At 45.5% G+C, this 17,223-nt stretch overlaps 1 protein-coding gene and 1 long non-coding RNA gene across 3 annotated transcripts in view; one reads left to right on the top strand and one right to left on the bottom strand.

Moving 5' to 3' along the window:
- The window catches only part of LOC132666743 (uncharacterized), a 33,580-nt gene extending 29,178 nt beyond the window's left edge, over positions 1–4,402 (top strand). The window contains exons 2-3 of the long non-coding RNA XR_009604817.3: positions 2,705–2,778; positions 4,211–4,402. This is a non-coding gene — a long non-coding RNA (uncharacterized LOC132666743). The remainder of the gene's footprint in view (positions 1–2,704; positions 2,779–4,210) is intronic.
- The window catches only part of NEDD9 (neural precursor cell expressed, developmentally down-regulated 9), a 182,161-nt gene that overhangs the window by 121,469 nt on the left and 43,469 nt on the right, over positions 1–17,223 (bottom strand). The window lies entirely within an intron of this gene.

Genomic DNA, 17,223 nt, shown 5'->3' with positions numbered 1-17,223 from the left:
GACTTACTAATGCAATTTAATTTCTAAGCCTTTTAAAGAGGTTCATCTAAAACTTTACACATTAGAAAAGCAATCTTGGGCCACCTGGGGGGCTTAGTAGGTTGAGTGTCTGACTTCGGCTCAGGTCATGATCTCACAGTCCATGAGTTTGAGCCCATATCAGGCTCTGCACTGTCAGCGTGGAGCCTACTTGGAATTCTCCCTCTCTCCCTCTCTGCCCTTCCCGCCATTCTCTCTCTCTCTCTCTCTCAAAAAAAAAAAAAAAAAAAAAAATAGAAAAGCAATCTTATTTTGAGCACCATGTGTTGGAATTTGGGGGTTAAAAATATGCTCACTGCCCACCTGGGGCTGAGCCCTGTGTGCGAACAAGAGCCTGTGCACGAACAGGATGTGCAGCTAATGAGTTCTTGAGGGTAATAACTGTGGCTGCCCCATCTTTGTTTCCCCAGGACCTAGTTCGATATCTGGTGCACAGTAGGTGCTCAGTAAGTATTTGTTGACTGAGGCCATATGCTGAAGTAAACTCCCTGAAGCTCTGTGAGAAGTCTTGGTGATAAAAAACAACAACAACAACAACAACAACAAAACAGAACTTCTTTCTAAAGGAAGGAGGGGGTGAGGTGGAATCCACCAAGAGATTAAGAGGGGGCAGTGCTCTTGACCTAGGCCTGGGTAAAATGGCAGGGTTTCTGCTTGTAGGACAGTTACCTGCGGGATGGGGTAAGCACAGTGGAGGAAGGCAGTCCTGTGACTTCCTCAGACCCGTCTGTCTTAAGTTCCCCGTTTCCGGGCAAATAGTTTCATTTCCTATATGGAAGCCAGTGGGCCCCCGAGTCTACATTTTTCTTATTTATCTTTGGATGTTTCTCTATGTGGTATCTGAACCTTATATGGAAGGACCTGAAATGGAATCCTTGAGGGGAAAGGACCTGGGGAGCTACTAGCAGAAACCAGGTTCTCCAACCTTCTCTATCTCCCATGCCGCCATATACAGCTGGCGATGTTCGTGGTAGGGAGTGCCCTGGAAGTCAGGAGGCCTGGGCCCTAGTCCCCATTGTGTGTGACTTTGGGCAACTCAGCCATTTCTCTGCCTGTTTCCTCATGTGCAAGATGAAAAGCCATAAAAGTGTGTGCCCTCAATTCCATATGTCATATAGGTTATCACCTGGATATGTAATTGGTCGGACACCAGGAAAGGCATTATTGACCATAAACAGTATCTTTCTCTCTCCGTCTGCATGTCTCAGTCTATCTCTGACCCTGTCACCCTTGGTGATGTTTCTACTTTGCTGTGCCTTTTAGATAAGGCCTTGGAGGTGCCAGTGAAATTGCAGCACTATTTAATTAAAAGGCACAGAAGCTAAGCATTTATCAGTTGTGAACATCAAAGATGTTATGCCTTCACCACCTGGGGAGTATCCTGAGGTCAGGCTTAAGGGCAAACGTGTCAGAAAGACCCTCATCAGGAGACTGGGCAATGCTCCCCCAGAGGAGGAGACCTGGAGAAAGAGGAACAGAGCAGGGGCTAAAACCAGCCGGGTGCCCCTTACATTTCCGCGTAAACGCGATTCTGGAACTGGGACGATGCATTCAGTGGAGCACACTGGCCTTCCACTGTCTGGCTGCTGACAGCACCTGAAATAGAGGCCTCTGGAAACTACGCACTTACTAAGTTGTCTTCCTTGGGAGTTTTATGTCCCTGGGCTGTGGACCCTTTCTGAGATGTTGCTTGCCAGCTGATGGAGGCCTTCTACCGTATTGGGATTCACATAGTTTATTTGGGTAGGCAACTAAGACAGAAAGAGTTAATTAAAACCCTTCATAAAACAGTCCATCAGCCACCTGCTTGCAGAGCAAAAAGTCAGATTCTTTGCTGTGCTTTGGCAGAAAGATTGTGTGCCTCAGCTTGCCCTTGGGCCTCATTCAGGATTCTAACCAGGTTACCTAAGAAACTTCTTTTTAGTTACGGTATATATTTTTTCCATTTGTGTCAAAACGGTAAATAAATACCCGTGATCTCGTCAGGCCATGCCGAAGAGGAATTTGTCGGGGATTTAATACCCCAATGCATCGGACACACTGGCATTTGGCTAAACATTCAAACTGGGTGGTTTGGCCCAGTTGCAGCCATTTAAATGTTGGGGTGTAGCCTTTCAAGTGACCTCGGTTCTTTCAGAATGATCCCTGCAAGGGACTGGCTTTTAAGTGAGTTGGAAATTCCCAGGTGTGTTCTCGAGATCTACGAAACAAGCCTTCCCTTTGTTGCAAATGGGTAAGACTCAGTAAACAGTGGGACGAACAGGGCTGTGGGTTCATCCAAGGGCACATCCACACGTGCACCCTGGGGGCATAGCAATGAAGTAACACGTGTTTTAAGATTTTTTACAAACATCAAGATACTCCAAACTGAGGCCAAAACCCTGACCAAGAAAGAGGGCATGGCAATGATCGTGAAATAAACGAGGGTGGAAGTCGGAGTTATGAGGTCCTTTAAACCCTTCTGCGCTTAGGTAATGTCTTGCTGAGCTCACGGCCCTGATTCTTTTCCTGGTCTCTGCCAGCAAATTTTCAGGAATCTCTTAGCAGAAGAGAGGACATTGCTGCACCTTCCACTCCTGTGGAGTTCTTGGATGCTGTTTACAGGGACTTTCAACTGCCTTCTTTCCCCATCTGGTATTAATTTTTATTTCTTTTTCTTTACTAGGCTCTGACTCATCTCCACCCAAACTTTCAGGTTTCCTGAAGGCTTGGTTCCCCAGACGTTGGCGCCCCACCCAGGTAACGCAACTGGCCACGAAGAGAGAACAGTGTCTGTCCCCAGTCTCGGAGAACGGGACCGTGATTTATTCAGTCATCCAAGTCAGAAGCAGAGAGGTTTTCGTCAGTGCTTTCTTTATGGTCACTGCCCGCATCGCCTCAGCAATGGGGTCTTGCCCTTTCTATCTCCTTAAGGTCTCCTTCTCACTGTCCCCTGCTCCCCAACCTGCCATGCCAGCTCCCACTGTCTTAACTCTTGCTGCTGGACCACTGAAATTTTCTTGCCACTTTATCCTCAAGGCAAAGGGGAAGACTTTGAAAGCTTTTAACTGGGAAGTAATGCGATCACATTTCTTTGTCATAAAAATCACACTGAATCCAGTGGATGAATTGGAAAGGTGGCTGGTGTGGAGGTGGCGAGAAATCCATCACAGAGCTTTGCTAAAATCCAGATGCAAAACCAGAGGGTCCCCATTAAGCTCAAGACAGAAACAATGACGAGCAAGTAGCTATTTAGGCAGTCGGGGGATAAAGTGTAATATCCGATTGGAATTCGAAGGTGAGGTTGGAGGGAACGTTTGTAATAATTGTCTCCCAGATAGAAGTGGAGGAGATTGGGTGGATGATAGCATCATCCTGAGAAAGAAAATTCAGAATTAAGTCGGGGAGCAAATGATGAACTTAACACTACATGTTAGGTTCCAGGGTCATGTGGGGAAGGTCATGTGGGGAGAAAACCCATAAGCAGTTATATATACAGCTGACGTTTGAACGGACTGCAGACCTTTGGATTTGTTCCTCTTCATATTTATATGAGCCACTTCCTTACACTAAATCATAATATCTATAGCTATATATCCATGCTACTACTGCTGTGTCTGTGGAGGACCCTGACTAATATAGCACAGAATGGAGAAGAAAAGAAAAGGAACAAAATAGGAAATAAGGCAAGAAGGGAGAGCGAAAGGCAAGTGTTGGATGAATGAGGTCCATGGGAGCCTACGTGCTCTGAAAATGCAGGGAGAGGGCGGGTGACTGTCTAGTTGTCTGTAATATCTGATGGCATCGGTGACTCACGAACGTTATGTAACCAGAATTAGCCTTCAGACTTTGCTGCCTTGGAGGTTATGTCTCATAAATGCGGGACTGCCTAGCTTGGCTTGTTTTCATGTTACTAAGGGGCCGTTGCTAGCATAAGTTCATACTCAGAAAATGGAACCCTCAATAAGATTACTCAGAGTCTTGGCTGCCTTCTCCCTGGTCATTTTATCTTTAGGTTGAAAAAAGAAACAGCTCACTTTCCTAAAGTGACATTACACATCACTTTGAAATATGCCCTATAGGCGAGCCCTGAAATCTGTTGGGTTCTTTTTTTTTTTCCCCGATACTCATGAAAGAGACACTTTTGTTTTAAAAAATGTAAAAAACTTTCTCTGTTTGCTTTACTCTACAGATCTTCTTTGATACGCCAGTTTTTAGGAAACTACCTGCTGAAGAGAACCTGAGGCAGAGGTGAAAATTTGCCCAGCTCACCCCGTTTTATTTCTGACACAGCGATGGGATAACCTCAGAAGCCAGGGAGGTGATTTCAATGAGAGGTTTATTGGGCACAGAGAATTTATTTGGTTTCTGCTCTATTTTTATGATCTTTTTTGTTATTAAATTAACGGTGGTCAGGGCACCTGGGTGGCTCAGTCGCTTGAGTGTCTGACTTCGGCTCAGGTCACGGTCTCGAAGTTTGTGGGTTTGAGCCCCGTGTTGGGCTCTATGCTGACAGCTCAGAGCCTGGAGCCTGCTTCGGATTCTGTGTCTCCCTCTGTCTCCACCCCTCCCCACTCACAGTTTGTCTCTCTCTCTCTCTCTAAAATAAGTGAATATAAAAAAATTTTTTTTAAAGTAATGATGATAAGCCATTTTGTTTTGGGGTTGTCACACACGCCATTTGAAACATCTCCCCAGCTCAAATAGACACCCTTGGTTGTCCTGTTCACTCAGAGAGGTCGGTTCCAGATTTCCGTTTGGGCAACATGGTTGCACATTACTGTTCACAGCTGCCTGGACCTGGGATGAATGCCTGACCCAAGTTTAGACTCAAAAGTCCTTCATACACAAACATACACACACGCACACGCACTGAGTCACTCACACAGCCCCTCTCCACATGGGAACTTGGGAGCATAATGGCATTTCTGCTTCTGGTACCGTGAGATCTATCCTTGTCCTGACAATGACCACCTCCCTCCCTTCCCCACTATCCTGTGAAATATTATAAGAATGAGACTGGAAATTCCTTCCCTGTGATAAAGTCTACTCTTCCTCAATACTCAGCAATGGAGAATAGGCCTAAAATGTTACTGTGTCTGAGGCAGATAGAAAACTGTGACTCAAAACTCACACTAAGGTATAGAAACCTCAAACTGTGGGGCTCCTGGGAGGCTCAGTCGGTTAAGTGTCCGACTCTTGATTTGGCTCATGATCTCATGTCAGAAACTCAAGTCTGCAAGTCTAACCTGCCTGCGCCGTTTTTTTCCCCCTTAAACTAGATCTGAACCTTGGGAGATCCTCTGGAGCATTTGCTGAATTCTAATGGGAACTGAGCCCTCCAAATATTCTTCTTCTTATGGTTTGCTAACATTTTTTTTCCTGGAAACACATCATACTGAGATGTCTTGTAACCCTTGTTTTCCAGACTATTTGAAAAGCTAAAGTATGCAGACATCCAACTTCCGAGCTGATCCAGACTTTTCATGATCTAACCAGGGTAGGCACTGATTCCAGGGAAGGCCATGGATTTAGACCATCTGCATTAGAATCACTGGGAGCACTTGTTTAAAGTCCTGGTTCTTGGTGGGGAGGGGTACCTGGCTGGCTCAGTTGGCTCAGCGGCCCACTCTTGATCTCAACTCAGGTCATACCTCATGGTTCATGAGTTGGAGCCTCATGATGGGTTCTGGGCTGACAGCGTGGAGCCTCCTTGGGATTCTCTCTCCCCCTCCCCTGCTCATGCAAGCTCTCTTTCTCTCTCTGTCTCTCAAATAAATAAATAAACATTAAAATCCTGATTCTTGGGACCTGTCCTAAAACTATCTTCTGAGTCTCTGTGGAAGAAGGCCTGGGAATCTGCATTGTTCACGATCTCCACACCCCTCCCCTGCCCATTCCCGGTGATTCCTATGTGCAGTAAAGTTGAAAAGCATTGGTAGAAGTGAGAAGGTCTTAGATTAGCAGCCAAAAAAACTGGAGTTCAAATCCATTTACTACTGGGGTGACTGGGGTGATGTTGGGCAAGTTACTTCGTAACTGCCAGCCTCATTTTCCCATCTGTAAAACTGGATATGGCATTTTATAGGAGTTATCTATACTTTTTCCTTGAGGATTAAATGAGATAAGACATATGACAAGGCTAGCAAACACTGAGGTCTTGCCAGGTATTCGTACACCATGCCCTAAGAGAGAGAAAAAAAAGGGATGGTGAGCTTCCAGTAATCTTTGCAGACCTTGAGATGCATGTTTTGCAGCAGTTTGCAATGGCTCATGTAACTCCTTCTGGATGGACAAGAACAAGAAGACTTATCCATTAAGTGGCTTTACTGCCAGCTAAGGCCCTATTAGCATAACCAAGGGGGGGGGGGATATTGTGCTCTCAGGAAGATGAGACCCTAAAGAGACGCTTTCAGAAAAAAAGATGCAAGTTAACAGACAAGTGGGATAAGTCAGGAGCACCCGGGTGGCTCCGTCGGTTAAGTGGCTCAGACCATGATCTCATGGTTTGTCGGTTCGAGCCCCACCTTGGGCTCTGTGCTGATAGAGCCAGGAGCCTGCTTCAGATTCTGTATCTCCTTCCCCGCCCCTCCCCTGCTCACACACACTCTCTCTCTCTTTCAAAAATAAATAAGCATTATAAAAAAAGGGTGGAGTAAGTCAGCTAAGAGCACATAGTGAAAGTGATGTCTTTGTAGGTGTGTTCCTCAGCAGGGGCCACATACTCTAAGTCACTGACTCACTAAGGGCGATTATGCGCCCTAGGGGACACGGGGCAACGTCTGGAGACATTTTTGATTGTCACAACTGGGAGACACTACTGGTATCCACTGGGCAGAGGTCAGGTGTGCTGCTAACCGTCTAATGGTGCATAGGACAGTTGCTCACACAGGGGATTATCTGGCTCAAAATGTGAATATTGCCAACGTTTAGAAACCCTGCTGTGAGTTAACACAGATGACTGAGTCATGAATGACAGAAGGAGGCCTGCAGGTGGCTTACACACCGCCCAAGTGACAGTCTCCAGCTGCTGTTATTGCAAAGTCTTATGGATGCACCACGGGACCCAGTGGCCTGCGAACTGACGGGTCACCATGACCGCGTTCCATGTCACACGTTCCACGGGGCCAGTTTCCAGCTTGTTTCCACAATGAAGCCATGGGGACAAGCATTCCTAGAGCTTTGGAGAAGGGGAAGGGATTGCTCTCTGCAGGAGCGGGAGAGTGATTGTCTCATTTTCTACCAGGAGGTTGGAGCGGTGGGAAGGATCTGGGAGGGAGGTTGCCCCTCGCCGGCCCATGACAAGTACCTTCCACACTTACAGGGATGCCACTGGGGCGCTCAGCATTCTGGGATGCGATCAGATCCAAATGGCCACTGGTTTATGATAACCTTTGCTGGTATCTTGCCCCTCTGTGTGATCCTTGGCTTTGTTTCATGGACTTCTCCCAGTGCCTCCAGTTTAGTGACTTGGGTCTTGGCTAACCAGAGCTCCAACTTTGTTCCCTCCACTTGATCCCCTGTCTCTTCTTGTCTCCTCTTTCCTGACATGCCTTGTGCTCTAAGGGCTGTAACCTCTGAGAATCAGTCTCTTTGTTTGTTCTGGACTCCTCCTGCACTAACTCCCCTGGGTGCAGGCCCAGCCTCCTAGTTTTCTTTCTCTGGGCCCCACCCATGTGCCCTGGAGTCTCTTTAGCATTTTCGTACATGCTATCTTCCTGCTTGCCGGGTCACCGTCATGGTATGTGTGACCCTTCTCAGAAGGACCCCAGGCTGGGTTTAAAGGCTCTGTTGCCACCATATTAAAATTCTTAATAGTGTTTTTCTTTGAACTTGTATGTTGTAAGTGAACTCTGATGGGACAACAGAGCACGCACAAGAACACGAGAGATGCATACAATATGAGTGTCTGCCTTTTCTCATGACTCCGTGCTTGTAGCGAGTTCGCCGGGAACCGGGATTCCAGGGGACCCACATGTGCGGCAGTTCCTGGCGATTCAGAAGGAACACCACTGGTGGTCTTCCACCGGTTAAGCTGGGAGAGGGCGGGACACTGGCCGCCCCCAGAGGCCACACTTTCCTTCCGAACCAAAACTTGCTTCAAACACAGAAAGAAAGGAATGACATGCTAAGACATACCAATGACCAAAATACCCTTCGTCCATTCTTACTGACGTTACGTCCCTTTACTAGCTAACCCTGAGCTCCTTTCCTTCCTATCCTTCTTTACCTTCTAAGCCAAAGGTGGCGACTGTTAGTATAATGGGCGTGATCAAGAAATGACATAAAAGCAGCTGAGTTAGTTTTGCGCAGCTTTTCCACCCTGACGGTGAGAACAAAATATGCAAATTGGGTAATTTTGGCGATGAGCATATGAGTTAAACGCTCTCGTATTTGCATTTACAACCGGCATCACACAATGTAGAGATGAAAGGTAAAATTCACGCTAATAATTTAAAATTTAAATGTCCCTCTTCTTAGAGCGGCATGAAATAGCAAATTAAAAAAAAAAAAACAAGCTGTGACAAGTGAAAAGAGAGACTGTGGATGAAAGGGAAACGCTTTTATTTCAGTACCTCTAATGGCATCTTTTTCTTGCTTTAAAAAAAACTGGGTGCCTACATTTCCATTTTGCACTGAGCTCTGCCTGTGTGCTTTTATTTTCTAAGGCCAGAGCCAGTGTCTCTTCGTGGGCGGGCTGTGCTAAGGCTGTAGGGATCCATTGGCCTGTGTGCGCGGACAGCAGGCAGGATGTTCCCTGGGAGCAGTGCTGACCCAATGGCTGAGAGATTCAGAGGTATAAATACGGCAGCTCCGGTGAACCCCTCCAGGACACTGAACCCAGGCTCCCCTGGGGGTTACCAAGCCAGCCGCTCTGTGACTTCCTTTGGTAGCACCCCTTTGCCTGCTCCTTACCTTCATGGTCCCACTGCCTGGCCAGTTTTTCCTAGGGAGATCTCTGAAACGGTCACTTTCATTCAACCGAAAACAGCATCTCTACGTCTCCTGAAACCCAGGACCTCTCCAGCTGAAACATTTGAGTGCGCTGTGGGCAAGCTCACCTATCCTTCCCAGTTCTATGATTCTCTCTGCCAAGGCCACGGGTTCAGTAAGGTGTCAATGATCACGTGCCTCTGATCAGGTGGTGGGGTAGGAAACAACACTACGGACATGCCCAAAGGAGCCCGTTGTATATGTTGGTTTCTGAGGTTTACACTGGAACGTTTGACACACAAAAAAAATTTCTGTGCCGGTCAGAGGGCATTTGGAAAGCACTTTGGAGAGCTGGCCCATCACGGACTACTCTGCCACCAAGCAATGTTCCAGGCAGATCTGGGCTGAGACCCAGATGAGAGAAGACTGAATGGCTCGGACCTCAGGGGGATGTGCTCTTTTGACCTAACGATCTTCTCGGTGCCACAACGTCTCCAGCTCATCGTGTTTGCTGGGAGACAGGGGAGCAAAACTTACAAACAACAGGCTTTGTCCTACCTTTTTAAATTAGTCATAATCCACGCTGTGGAAATCAGGCTGAAACTAAAACAAAAGTTTACCAGTGGAAAAAAGACAGTCTCTTTAACAAACGGTGCTGGGAAAACTGGACGGTGACGTGCAAAAGAATGAAATTGGACCACTTTCTTGCACCATACACGAAAATAAACTGCACATGGATTAAAGACCTAAAGGTGAGACCTGACATCATAAAATTCCTAGAAGAAAACAGAGGCAGTAATTTCTTTGACATTAGCCATAGAAACATTTTTTTCTAGATATGTCTCCTTGGCAAGAGAAATGAAAGCAAAAGTCAACTATTGGGGCTACATCCAAATAAACAGCTTTTGCACAGTGAAAGAAACCATCAAGCAATCTACAGAATGAACGATATTTGCAGATGATATATCTGATAAGGGGTTATTATCCAAAATATATAAAGGACCTTTACAGCTCCACAACCCCGAAACATGGGGAAAGGACCTGAACAGATGTTTTTCTGAAGAAGACATACACGTGGCCAACGGACACATGCAAAGATGCTCAACGTCACTCATCGCCAGGGAAATGCAAATTCAAGTCACAATGAGATATCACCTCACACCTGTCAGAATGGCTACACTCAACAACACACAAAACAACAGGTGTTGTTGAGGATGCGGAGCAAAAGGAAGCCTCGTGCAAACTGGTGCAGCCGCTGCGGAAAAGAGTATGGGGTTTCCTCGAAAAACTAAAAATAGAACTACCATAGCATCCAGTAATTCCAGTCTTGGGTATTTACTTAAAGAGAATGAAAGCACTAATTCATTGATAGATGAATGGATAAAGAAGATGTGGAATCCATCTTGGAAGACATATTCCATACATACGTACAATGGAATATTATTCAGCCCCCCCCCCCCCCAAAAAAAAAGAAAGAAAGAAAAGAAAAGAAATCTTGCCATTTGCAATGACCTGGATGGAGCTAGAGAGTATAATGCTAAGCAAAATAAGCCAGTCAGGAAAAAGACAAATACCGTATGATTTCTCTCATATGTGGAATTTAAGAAACAAAGCAAACAACCAAAGAAAAAAGAGACAAACAAAACCCAGGCTCTTAAATACAGAGAACAGCCTGGTGGTTGCCAGAGGGGAGGTGGGCGGGAGGATGGGTAAAACAGATGAAGGGGATTCAGAGCACCCTTACCATGTTGAGCACTAAGAAATGGGTAGAACTGTTGAATCACTGTATTGTGTCCCTGAAACTAATGTAACACTGTATATTGACTATACTTCACAAAAAGTTATCCTCTTTTTCTCCTCATCTAGGTACATGGTTACTTGAGCCATCTTGGAATGCCTTCTTACCCTCTCTGCCTGGAGAATTTTTATCCACCTTCGAGAATTCACCACAGATGCAAATAGCCTCTCCTTACGTGCCACTTAACGTCCCAATGTAAGTATTTGTGTGTATATTTACTACCCTTAAGTTAGAAAGACCTTGATTCCGAATCTTTATCTTATTAACTTTTGAGGTCCCACAGCCTTGTGCAGCACTTGGCCCGCGACTGAGCTCAAAAGGCTCGGAGTAGATAACCATAACGGCCGCTAATATGAGCCTGGCACTATGATAAGTACTTTATATGCATTATCGTCTTCCACCTTTCACACCAACACAATTAGTATCTGTAAGGTGGAGGCTGGTATCCTTATTTCACAATTGGGGAAGCTGAGGCCAAGGAAGGTTAAGTCACGTGCCTGAGATCACACAGCCTTCTTAGGGATACAATGGAGTCAGACCGAGGTTTGCTAGCACGGAAGACTGCGTTGTTCACTGTGGAGTGAATGAAGTCCGTGAAGAGGTATTTCCAAGGCTGTCAGGAAAAGTACTCATTACAAAGACTTGTCAGTACAACAGCCTCTTCATTAAAGAGTACAGCCAAGTTCCTTACGTTAAAAAGAAGCCATTTTTACGGCCCACCTCTGCATGGAGAAATTTTCATCATATCTAGCTTCGCCCAAGTCCACCGAGCTTTGTTATCAGAAGGCCTTTTTTTTTTGCACAAGTATTTTTAGCTCCCGTGCAAGTTAAAAGCAATATAGTAAACCAAGCACAGCTGCAGAACGAGGCTGCCCTCAGCTCATGATCACAGCTTGCTGCAGGGCCCCACCAAAATTGCATTGTGTGCTTCCAGCACATAAGAAATTCCTGAGGGTGGTCCCGATATACCAATTAAAGACGCTGGTACTTTTGGCCCCGTGGGGCAGACGAGGAAAAGGGATTGATTTTGTTACAAGAAACACTTTCTCGATTCTTCCTAACTTTTATTGTTCACTGTATTTCAAAGTGTTATCAAAGAATACGGATGCCATATTTGAGTTATCTGAACGTGCTGCACGTGCACAGCCTAATGGGTGGTGTTTTACAGTGTATTTCTTTTCAATCCAGTGTGGATTCATTTAAAGCAAAAGTCAAAAAAAATTCACCAGTTTCCCTGCTCCTGCCCCCCTCCAGCCTTTGTCATTGAGAATGTGGGAGCATGTGGGTAGCTGTGCATGGCTTGGTCAATATCAAGACTGTGGGTTCGCCTGGGCCTGGTTGATCCTATTCTTGGGGTGATTTGCTTCCTTGTCCACTCAGGAACGAAAGGCCCCAGAGTTCAGGCAGTCTGGACTTGACACTGTGATTTATACCCACCCAAACTTTGAGGATCACTAGATTGCAAGAACACAAGAAACGGACTCAGATAGGAGGAAAGGTGTGTGAGAGCCACAAAAAAGAGAGAAAGAGGAAGGTTGTGTAGCAGAAAAGTAATAAATTGATGGTTAGGAGACTTGAGTTTTAGGTAGGATGACCACATCATTTATTATCCAAACGGAGACTTTTTTGAGAGTGAGAGGGATTACTGTTGATAAGTGTGCTAGGACAACAGACACAGATGGACACTGTCCTGGTGTGGTGTGGTCACAACCAATCTAGGCCACTGGCTAGCTGTGTAACCTGCAGCAAGTCACTTAGTGTCACTTAGTATCTCTGGGTCCCAACTTCTTGCAATGCACTCAGTGGTGGTAGAGATACCCCCTAACTGGTGCTGGGAAATGAGTGTGTTAGGAGGCACCTGGTTGTGACAGTGACTGAAGGCAGTCACCCCTAGAATTTTGTGCCCAGAATCTGGGAATGCTAATATGTCCTGTTATAACCCTTGAGATCACTGTCGCGATGAACAGTCAGCCCACTCAAAGTGTTGAAATTATCCCCACTGGGAAACACCAACTACCAGAATGGCTTTTAATTCTTCTTTAAAAAAATTTTTTTTTAACATTTATTTATTTTTGAGACACAGAGAGAGAGAGACAAAGCATGAGCAGGGGAGGGGCATAGAGAGAGAGGGAGACACAGAATCTGAAGCAGGTCCCAGGCTCTGAGCTGTCAGCACAGAGCCCGATGTGGGGCTTAAACCCACAAACCGTGAGATCATGACCTGAGCCAAAGTCAGATGCATAACCAACCCAGGCGCCCCAGCCTTTAATTCTTCTATATAAAGAATTCTTAGACATGGAAGAGGGCTCAAGTCACACTGGACAAACTTCCATGGTGTCAGGCCATTGGGCAGAAGTTCCAGATGGAGCAGGTTAATTTTGATAGCCCCTGGATAAAAGCAAAGAGCATAGGTCACCCAAGAAGACACTGTGCAACTCATCCTCACCCCAAGATAAAGTATAAAAAGTATTCTATGGGGTGTTTTTTTTTCTTTCCATGTTGACAGAACTGTTGAATAATTGTCTTCATTTATTTATGAGATGGTTGACATTGTCCCTCAAAACAGAAAAACAATTGGAGCAACATTAAAGCCACAAGTAGGCAGCTGACATAGTGGTCCTTTGTCTCTGCTTTGCCTTCTGTGATAAACTTGGACTTCTCCTGAGCTTGGTTCCATTCATTTCAGCTAGAAGTGTGTAGCAAACAAACTTTCCACCGGTCTTCCCATGGAACGGTGGATTCAGCTTTGCTGTGAGTTAGTGGCCCCAGGGGGGAGAAGGCCGAGGACTCCCTCTCCAGAAGATGCCTCTTAAAAGGAAAGAGGTCATTGACAACTCACAAAGGAGGCTGTGGCCATAAATATTACAGAATTTGGCTTCCTTAGTATCTTAAATAATGAAAAACATTTGCTTGCTTGAGACTTCTAAGTCCTCCAGTCTTTGGATTCCACCCTTAGTGTCTTGCTTCAGAATTCCATGGCGAGGCACAAGCATGCCATCGTGGTCAGGAGCAACGTGTACCACGTAAAGCATGGGTCAGAGAGAAGTGCTAAGCTCTCAAGAGGGCCCAAAGACAAACACATACAGGCGGCCTAGTGCATGTCAGAGATCTGCGTGAGGGCAAACATCTTTATGACTTTGGTCTTGGGAAGAGAGACCCGGCCTGGGATTAGAATTTACAGCTGACAAGCTGCTGATGAGGCAGTAATGGCCATTTAGTGCATGAATGGCCACTTTGGGAACAAGGGGCTTAGCACACCAGGCTGAAAATCTCAGAGTGAAGCCGGGGGCAACCCCATTCACCTTTGCTGGAATAAGTTAACTCACCCACAATCTGTCTCTTGGGCCTTTTCTCTGCCTTCCTTTGGATTTACAGCCTTCCCTGCAGTTCTTTAGAGCTTTGAAACACATGACAATTTAGCATCAAGGGAATTTCCAAGACCAGGGGAAGAATATCTTTCTTGGCTATAAACGTCACTCTGACATTCTCCTCATCTGTAATGTTTCAAGAGCACTTGAAATGTGCACAGCCTGCCCCCTGCAGAGTCCCCACCCTCTAAGAGCTCACAACTTCCTGCTCACAACTTTCCTTCTTGCTCACAAGAGTGCTTACAGATGTCTCCCGCTCCCCAAAGCATCAGCCAACTTTAGTGCAGTCATTCTCAACAGAGAGCAGTTTTGTCCCCTAGGAGGGGACATTTGGCCATGTCTGGATTATTTTTGATGGTCACAAGTGGGAGAAGGGTGCTACTAGCATGTAGGGGATGGAGGCCAGAGGTGTTTCTAAATACCCTACAATGTAAGGGATGGCCACCCACAACAAAAAAGGACCCAATCTACAATGGCAGTAGTGCTAAGGTTGAGAAATCCTGCATTAGGGCGGGAGTAGACCACCTCTGCATAGGCCAAGAAAGTAATTGTCTAAACTTGCACTATCCAGTGGAACTTTTGGGATAAGAGAAATGTTTAACATTGGTGCTGTCCAGCATGGTCACCACGAGACACGTGTGGTTCTTGAGCTCTTGAAAGGTGGCCAATGTGGGTGAGGAATTGAATTTTAAATGTTATTTAATTTTAACTAATGAAATTGTAATTGTCCTATGCAGTTAATGATTACTATACTGGACAGTGCAGGTAGGTCCATATAATGGGGGCTTGGAAGCACCGAGAGATAGCTGTCCTACCCAGTTATCTACTCTGCCGGTTTATAACTACAATTCTTCAGTTAGACACTCCTTTTTCAGCTAAGACTTTGACCCATACTGGTATCACGTTATCCTGGGAGGGAGATGACCTTTAACTTATAAAGAACTGGTGCTGAGTTTTAATATGACTAATGGACCTGCAAGATGTTTTGACAGGATCCCAGACAGCTGAAGGCTCTGACCTGAAGGAGGGGACACCATGAGACTGAGCGGCAGACTAAGAGGGAGATATCTAGGATAAACTGGAGGACGTGAAGTCATGGGCTAGAGGTAGCAAAAGTAACCTTTGCTCACTTTAATCATGTGCATTCTATTGAGAAGAGAAGCCAAATACTCACCATTCCCATTCAGACACGTGTTCTGTGAACACCAGGACCAAAGGGCAGTAGGAAAGACAAAGAATATGACAAAGACGAGCCTGTCTCCTGTTCTCCTACATGCTTTTAGTTCTTAGACCAAGTCTCCAAGTACTGAAGTAATATGGTGCCCCCTCCCGTATGTAAACCCAAACAAAAGCAATACTGAACCACAAAACACAACTTTTTTTTTTTTTGACCTGCTTACAAAATTCTGGATAAGTCCATCAAAACCATTTGTTTTGAATTCTGCTGGTGCCTTAAGCAAGCAAATCCCTCCTAGTTAATCTAGCCCTGCTTTGGGGATTGAGTTTTAGGGCCTATTTTTACATAATCCATTGAATGGCTAGCTTATGATACAATTTGCATACATGGAATATTGTGTACTCACTGTAAAAATTTCTACAGAAGTCACCGACCTCACTGGGTAAGCTACATCTATCTATATTTCTTGATATTGGGGGAAAATACTAAGTAAACTAAATCAGAGCGGGCCAAACCAAACCCTGTCTTCCTAAATGTTCCTTAGGGCTCAAGCTGGAGCTCGTGGTGGCATCCGTTTTGGTGATTCCCACGGGGGAACAATGGGAATCAAACTGAAAGAGTAAGTCTACCAAAGTTATATCAGAGATATGGGGATTTTGGCATAAAAAGAGCTAAAACAGCAACAACAACAACAACAACAAAAACAACAACAAAACAATGAGAATTCCTCTGCTCAGAAACACAGAGTTGAGAGAGATGCATAACCCAGAGAATAGATCGTTGTGAGTACTGATTTGTTCACAAGTCTCTAGTTTGCCTGAACATGGCAGAGGAGAAAGTGGTATGGTGGGGAAGGTAGGTATATTTAGGACAGTGAAAGGAAGTTTTTTTGTCCTAGTTCACATAGGTTATTATAACAAAAAATACCACAGTCTGTGTGCTTGTAAACAACAGAAAGTTATTTGTCACAATCCTGGAGTTTGAAAGTCCAAGATTAAAGCACTGGTAGATTTGGTATCTGGTGAGAACCTCTTTTTGGCTCATAGACATATTCTTTCTATGTCCTCGCGTGAAGGAAGGGACAAGAGATCTCTCTGGGGTCTCCTTTACAAGGGCACTCATCCCATTCATGCGGGCTTCATCTCATGACTTAACAACCTTTCAAAGGCTCCACCTCCAAATACCATCACACCGGGGATGAGTTTTCACTATATGAATGGGGAGGGTGCAGACATTCAGTCTTCAGCATTCTGCCCCTGTCCCCCTGAAATTTATATCCTCTTGTATATAAAATACCTCAATTGATTACAATAGCCTCAAAATCTTAACTTTATTCCAGCAGCAATTCAGAAGTCTAAACTCCAAAGTATTATCTAGATATCATCTAAATCAGATACAGGTAAGACTCAAAGTTCATCCTAAGGCAAATTCCTCTCCAGTTGTGAGTCTGTGAAATCAGACAAGTCTCCTGCTTTGCAAATACAGTGGTAGGGCAGGCATAGGATAGACACTGCCATTCCTATGGAGAAACAGGACAGAAGAAAGTGGTGTCAGGTCCCTTGTAAGCCCAAACTCTAATAGGACAAGCAGTATCAAACCTCAAGCCTCAAGGATAATAATCTTCAGCTTAGCGCTCTGCTTTTCAGGCCACTGGGGTGCCAACATCACTCCATGGCTCAGTGGGACAGCCCCTCAGTATCTCTCAGCTAGGGCTCCATCTCTGCTCCCGCCCCAGTTCTCTGCCGAGCCATGATCCACCATGGCTTTCTGCTGGATCCCAGCAGCTCTCCCCACATGGCCTTGTCCATGCCATGGTTCCACTGGATACAGCCCAAGTCTGGGGCTCTCTGTGGCCCCACCCTTTGAAATCACTCTGTCCCTCAAGGCTGTCGTAGGAGTAGTATCCCCAGTGACCTCTGAATTGTTTT

The sequence above is a fragment of the Panthera onca genome, chromosome B2 (assembly GCF_046562875.1).
Source record: "Panthera onca isolate mPanOnc1 chromosome B2, mPanOnc1 haplotype 2, whole genome shotgun sequence".
In the NCBI taxonomy this organism is placed as follows: Eukaryota; Metazoa; Chordata; class Mammalia; order Carnivora; family Felidae; genus Panthera; species Panthera onca.
Note: the sequence above shows the minus strand (reverse complement) of the source record. Positions and strands in the feature narration are given on the sequence as shown.